Genomic DNA, 6,760 nt, shown 5'->3' on the forward strand with positions numbered 1-6,760 from the left:
TGAGCGGCAACGACTTCCAGTGGTGCTTCTCGCAGGTCAAGGGGGCCAACGAGGAGGACGTGGCGGAAGAATAAAAGCCGCCCTCAATCTAGGGGAGAATATAATGTTTACAGTACCTTTCAAAGTCATGAACCAGAATTTGACTATTTGAAAAGTTTAGAAATTGAGGAAAAAATTAATAAAATTAGGTAGTTACCGCAACAGAATGCTGCTCATTTTCTGTTCTCTACAAATGATAAAACTATAAAATTATGGAAAATAAGTGAATGGGATAAGAGAGCAGAAGGTTATAACTTGACAGATGAAGATGGACGACTTCGAGATCCATTTAGAATTACAACACTACGGGTCCCAGTATTGAAGCCCATGGACCTTACGGTAGAAGCAAGTCCACGACGAATCTTTGCAAATGCTCACACATATCATATAAATTCCATTTCAGTAAATAGTGATCATGAAACGTGTCTTTCTGCAGATGACCTGAGAATGAACCTGTGGCATTTAGAAATCACAGATAGACGTTTTAACATCGTAGATATTAAGCCTGCTGGCATGTGAGGAGCTGACAGAAGTCATTACCGCAGCAGAGTTCCACCCACACCAGTGTAACGCGTTTGTCTACAGTAGCAGTAAAGGGACCATTAGACTATGTGATGTGTGTTCCTCGGCCCCGTGTGACAGACACTCAAAGTTTTTTGAAGAACCTGAGGATCCTAGCAGTAGGTCCTTCTTCTCAGAAATAATTTCATCAATATCCGATGTCAAGTTCAGTTATAGTGGTTGGTATATGATGACTAGAGACTACCTGTCGGTGAATGTATGGGACCTCAACATGGAGAGCAGGCCTGTTGAGGCTCACCAGGTCCATGAGTACCTGCGGAGCAAACTTTGTTGTCTATATGAAAATGACTGCATCTTTGACAAGTTTGAGTGCTGCTGGAATGTTCAGATAGTGCTATCATGACTGGGTCCTATAACAACTTATTTAGAATGTTTGATAGAAATACACGCAGGGATGTTACACTGGAAGCTTCAAGAGAGAACAGCAAACCCCGAGCCAGCTTAAAGCCTCGGAAAGTATGTACAGGTGGTAAGAGAAAGAAAGACGAGATTAGTGTGGACAGTTCTGGACTTCAATAAGAAGATCCTTCACACAGCCTAGCGAAAATTATTGCTGTAGCTGCCACCAATAACTTGTATATATTCCAGGACAAAATCAACTAGAGAAGTTAACTTGAGGACCAAGTCTTGTCTTGCATAGTGAAGCCGGTTGTTTTTCTGTCAGAGAAAAGGCATTATTGTCCTCTCCATTAAGAATAGTGATGCACTTAGTACATCCCTTCGTAGACACGGAGAGAGGGGCCTCAGCTGGAGTCCTGGTGTGGTTCTGCCTTCAGCGAGGTGAGAGATGGGTGCTGCTGCTCAAGTGAAAAATCCACTCGAAGCAGAATTGGTGGACATTGCTCAGTAAAGGACATTATTGAAAATTTAAAAAAAAGAGAAATTTATGTTGGGTAAATGCAGTTTACAAACTAAGTGATGCATAGTTTTTTCAAAATATGTATTTTCCAGGGATTTTTAAAGACCCTCCCCATGGTCCTTCAAATACATATCTCTTGTAGCTTTCAGTTACCCCAGCAAAACCATCATCTAAAGATTTAAATAAATTCTTGTATGAATGTTCAGACTTTTGTCTACTCATACAAGGGCTGGAGTAGAAGACGTCAAATACAAACATCTAGAAAGAGTACACTGATTGATAATTGAGGTTTTACTAGAACCCATGACCCTTAGGCTTAGGGTCACTCTTGGGTTTTTTTTTTTTTTTTTTTTTGCTTGCTTGTTTTTAGTTTGGTATGAGGCACATGCATGAGAGATAAAGTATGTGTGTGTGTGTGTGTGTGTGTGAGAGAGAGAGAGAGAGAGAGAGAGAGAGAGAGAGAGAGAGAGAGAGAGAGAGAGAGAGAGAGAGAGAGAGAGAGAGAGAGAGAGAGAGAGAAAACACCCCACGGGGGTGGGGGATGGGGTGGGGTGGCCAAACCACAATCCGTTCTCCTCTTGGGGATTTTGTGCAGACACACATGCCTGGGATGGGATGTTCTTCAAGCCACTAGGTCCCAGACTCAAACCATACAGCCACCCAGGTGGGGATCCAGCTGCCTTAACCACCATGCCACCAGGCTGGCTAAGGCTTAGGACTTTAAATCAGAAGCAGGGCTGTTAGTGAGTGGAGGGATGTTAGCTAATGGAGGTGATGTCTGAGGAGGAGCCAGGTCATCTCCACCAGCAAACCGTTTTTGGTGTGTGATTCCACTGTTTGATGTGTAGCTGGGTAGGATCTGTAGGATTGTACTTCAGATGGACAATCTGGAATCTTGGTGATGTGATACTTGTGCCACGTCCCTCGCCTGTATCTCCCTTCTCGTACTTTAGGAACTTTGGGACTAGATCGGGACAGTACAAGTGGGCCCTGCTGGGATGTACCTACAAGTCACTCACCTATACTCTTGTTGTCTGTCTTCCCTTCATGGCTCATGATCTAAGAATCATGGCTGGTGAGACACAGAAATGGTTTAGTACCTGTTGATGATAACTTGTATAGTACCCTCCACTGGACTGGTCTGAGGTGTATTTCATGTTAGGTAAGTGATGTATAGTGATTTTTTAAAAAAATTATTTTATTCTATTTCATTTATTCATTCATTTATTTTAATTTGACCAGAGAAACACAGAAAGAGAGAGAGAGGAAAGTGAGAAAGCAAGCCACCAGGTCCGGGACTCGAACCATGGTCGGCCATGTGGGGAGTGTCCAGCGCCTTAACCACCACGCCACTTGCCAGTCCCCCAATGTATAGTGATTGAACGTATAAAAATTTAAAAAGTCATGAATATATTTTTATTTTATTTTTTAATGAGAAAACTTATTGGACACAAAAAATGTACATAAATAATAAGAGGCGAGGGGATGGTGTAACAGCAGGATCAAGAATACACACAATTTATTTCACATTTAAAGCAAACTAGAACTATTATCAAATGTGCACAACATAATGGAGTGTTCAATGTTGAAGAAGAAAATAAGAATCTAGAGGTGTTTAGATTTAGACAGCCTGTGTGGAAGTGATCATCCAATGAGATTGGTCAGTCAGTCCATTCTGACGTGAAGGGAAGTCTAGAAGTTTCCCAGCAAAGGCAGCAAAATGTGACTCAAGAATGTGGGAGTGCAGGAGTGATTGGGCCCACACTTGCAGTGAGACATGGGTTCTTGTCCCATACTCAGGATTAATTAGAGGTGTGGATACAGAGAGAGGAGTTTAATAAAGTGAGAAGTTTATTAAAGGAGAAGGAAGGAACACCTGAGCTCCCAAGAAGGGAGGGATTCCGGAAAATGGGTTTCCCTGCATTTTTATTTTTTAAACTTATCAGTTATCATTCAGATAGGCACATTTAAAATGTTTCATTTTTAGAAAGATTTTTTTTTTTTGGGGGAGAGTTTTTTGCTATAGGGTGCGTGTGCTCGCCAGACAGACAGAGAGAGACATAGAGACAGAAAGTGAGAAATCCCCCCCCCCAGGGGGGTGGCCACGCCGCAATCCCTTCTCCTCCATTCTCCTCTCGGGATCTTGGGCACGCATGCACACACGCCCGGCGTGAGTTTTAAGCCACCGGGTCCGGGACGCGAACCGCGGTCGACTACATGGGAGTCCAGCGACATAGCCATTACGCTAACTGCTGGTTCCCTAGAAAGATTTTTGTTACAGGGTGCATGCACTTGTCAGAGAGACGGAGAGACTGAAAGTGAAAAATCACCCTTCCCCCATGGCGGTTGGCCATGCAACCGTCCCTTCTCCTTCATTCTCCTCTTGGAATTTTGGGCCCGCGCGCACATGTGCCCAGGGTCAGTTTTAAGCCACCAGGGCTGGGACTAGAACCATAGTTGACTATGTGGGAGACCAGCGACATAACCATTATGCATCTGCTGGTCCCCTGCAGGCATTTTAAATCCATTTGTTTCTGTTGGATTTAGGACTGTTATCATTCCTCATAAAAAGGAAGACAGCCCAGACGCTTGCTGTTCAGAAGGCTTTGTCTGGTGCATTTCAGAAACTGCTGACTGTCGCTTTAGGTAAGATTTTCTTGATTGTCCTTGATATACTTCAGCTTCAATAAGCAAATAAACTCATTTTCAAAAGTTAATTCGATGAAAATATGGATATTTATACTTTCATTCACTAAATTTATAGCTCCTGTCTAAAATTTGTTATTTGTGAGAAAAATAACAGCAAATATTGTCCTTCCTTACAGATGTAGAATGTCTAGCCTCTGTTTACACAGAAAGTAAGTGTTTGATCCAGATCTTCTTTCTCAATTGTTTGCTTATTATATAGTATAGTGACGATAAGTTTTAGATACCTAGGTTTGAGTCCTAACACTTAGATTTTAAAAAGAAAAATAATTTTCCTCAGGACGAGGGCATAATGGTTATGTCGTCATACTCCCAAATGGTCAACTGTGATTTGAGTCCTGGACCTGGTGGCTTAAACTCACACTGTGTGTGCATGCTTGCCCTACACCTCGAGAGGAGAATGGAGTAGAAGGGATTGCAGTGTAGCCATCCCCCTAGGGGGTGATTTCTCGCTTTCTGTTTTTTCTCTCTGTCTGTCTCTCTGGTGACCGCACGTGCCCTACAGCAAAAATCTCTCTAAAAAAAGAAAAGAAATATTTCCCCTTTATTCATGAGAGAGTGCTTGTGCGTGCATGAGAAAGAGAGAAACAGAGAGAGAGAGAGAGAGAGAGAGAGAGAGAGAGAGATGAGCACATTCCACAGGGTCTGATCATGCTGCAGTCCCCTTCTTCCAGTCCTCCAGTCCATCAGTCCTCGGAGTCCAGCGCTCTTAAACACCATGCCACCTGCTGGCCCCCTCTCCTCTATTTCTTTTGAATATATTTTCCCATTCTTTCCTCCTTTGCATTGTTTCTGATGAGAGGTCTGCTGTTAGCCTGATGGGATATCCTTTGTAGGTAACTTGCTGTTTTTCTCTTGCCAATCTTAGTATCTTGTCTTTGTCTGTGGTTTTGGTCAATCTGACTATAATGTGTCTTGGAGAAGATCTTCTTGTGTTGATTCTACTTGGGGTCCTTTGTATTTCTTGGGACTAGATCTTTGAATGCATCTCTAGGTTTGGAAAGTTTTCTTGTAGGATTTCATGGAATAGATTATCAATGCCCTTATGAGTCTCTTTGCCTCCTGGGATGCCAATTATCTGGATGTTTGGATATTTGATGGTGTCTAGTATTTGTCATATATTAGTCTCAAATTTTTGGGCAATTTTCTGTCTTCATGGTGGATTTTTCTAGGCCAGAAATATTCTCTTCTACATCTGAAATTCTATTTTCTGTATGATCTTGTCTGCTTTTAATACTTTCAAGAGAGATTTTGACTTCCAGTGTTATAGTCTTCATCTCTAACAGTTCCATTTGATTCTTTTGTAAAGTGTGTAATTGCTCTTTTAGATCTTGCAAGAATTTCATCACCTCCTGGAATTTGTCAGCTCCTTTCTCCTTTCTCTTCAGCAGTTCGTTGTCTCTCTTCTCTTCCATCTCTGTTAGCTTCGCTATTATGAATGCTCTACATTCTTCATCAGACATTTCCATGATTTCCATTGAACTGTCTGTGGAAGAAGAGGAGTTATTCTTTTCTCTTGGAGGAGAGGTATTTTCTTGCCTTCCCATATTTCTTGTGGTCCTGTGGTAATTTCTAGTCATCTGATGGATGGTGTGTTTCTTCCCAAACTTGAAGTTCAATCTGAGCATCCAGGAGCGTGCAGAAAAGGAAATAGAGAGAGAGAAACAACAAAGACAACCAAGAAACAGAGAAAAAGAGAAGAAAAAACTATATAAAAATTTATTATTATTTTTTTAAAAGCAAAAATTAGAAAACTGCCCGACGTGCTTGCACACCACATGAAATCACTAGTTCTCAATAGCCATGAAGGTGTCTTCTGAGACTTGCTCCCTTGCCTCTCCTGGGTTGGGAGAGGGAGAGGGGATTATTAACAAGATAAAGGGAAAGGAGGAGCTGAAAGCCAAGAGACTGCTTTACCTAACAAATTTTGAAAAGGAAAAATTACAAAAAAATGAGAAGACAGAGACAGAGGTAGAGAGACAGAGACAGAGGTAGAGAAAGACAAAGACAGAGACAGAGACAGGAGGCTTGAAAGTCTGCCTACCACGTGAGTTTGTGGGCTGGAGGCTGAATTATCAGTAGAAAATCTTCATTTTTCCTAGTCCCCTGAAATCACTAGTTCTCAGTACCCATGAAAGTGTCTTCTCACGATTGTAGAAATTTGATGGTCAGCAGAGAGTCCCTGAACAGAATTGGTCTTTTGCTTTACATTTCTGAAGGCTTAGGGTCTGAGGACTAGCTACATTATCAGAGACACTTATTTGGTGGATCTCAGCCTTCTAACCTGAGCAGCCTTTCTATTAAGTCATCCTGGGTCCAGCAGGTGTCATGGTGGTTAAGGTGCTGGACGTTCACATGGTTGACCATGGTTCAAGACCCAGACATTTCCCTGACTTTCCCTCTCTGTCTCTCTCTGATGAGCACATATGCCCTATAGCAAATTAAATAATAATAATAATAAATAAAATAAATACTTTTTTTTGAAGAGGTTTTTGCTATAGGGCGTGTGTGCTCGCCAGACAGAGAGACAGAAAGTGAGAAATCACCCCCCAGGGGGGATGGCCACGCTGCAAT

General features: G+C 42.1%; 1 protein-coding gene and 1 pseudogene across 1 annotated transcript in view; both read left to right on the plus strand.

Moving 5' to 3' along the window:
• The window catches only part of LOC106733180 (leucine-rich repeat-containing protein 37B), a 75,683-nt gene that overhangs the window by 18,032 nt on the left and 50,891 nt on the right, over window positions 1-6,760 (plus strand). Inside the window, exons 2-3 of the mRNA XM_027773209.1 lie at window positions 4,028-4,126; window positions 4,306-4,338. The gene's annotated coding sequence lies outside the window, so the exon portion shown is untranslated. The remainder of the gene's footprint in view (window positions 1-4,027; window positions 4,127-4,305; window positions 4,339-6,760) is intronic.
• LOC102493655 (serine/threonine-protein phosphatase 2A 55 kDa regulatory subunit B delta isoform pseudogene) lies at window positions 14-1,260 on the plus strand (annotated as a pseudogene).

This window comes from Tupaia chinensis, unplaced genomic scaffold (assembly GCF_000334495.1).
Source record: "Tupaia chinensis unplaced genomic scaffold, TupChi_1.0 Scaffold000330_1, whole genome shotgun sequence".
In the NCBI taxonomy this organism is placed as follows: domain Eukaryota; kingdom Metazoa; phylum Chordata; class Mammalia; order Scandentia; family Tupaiidae; genus Tupaia; species Tupaia belangeri.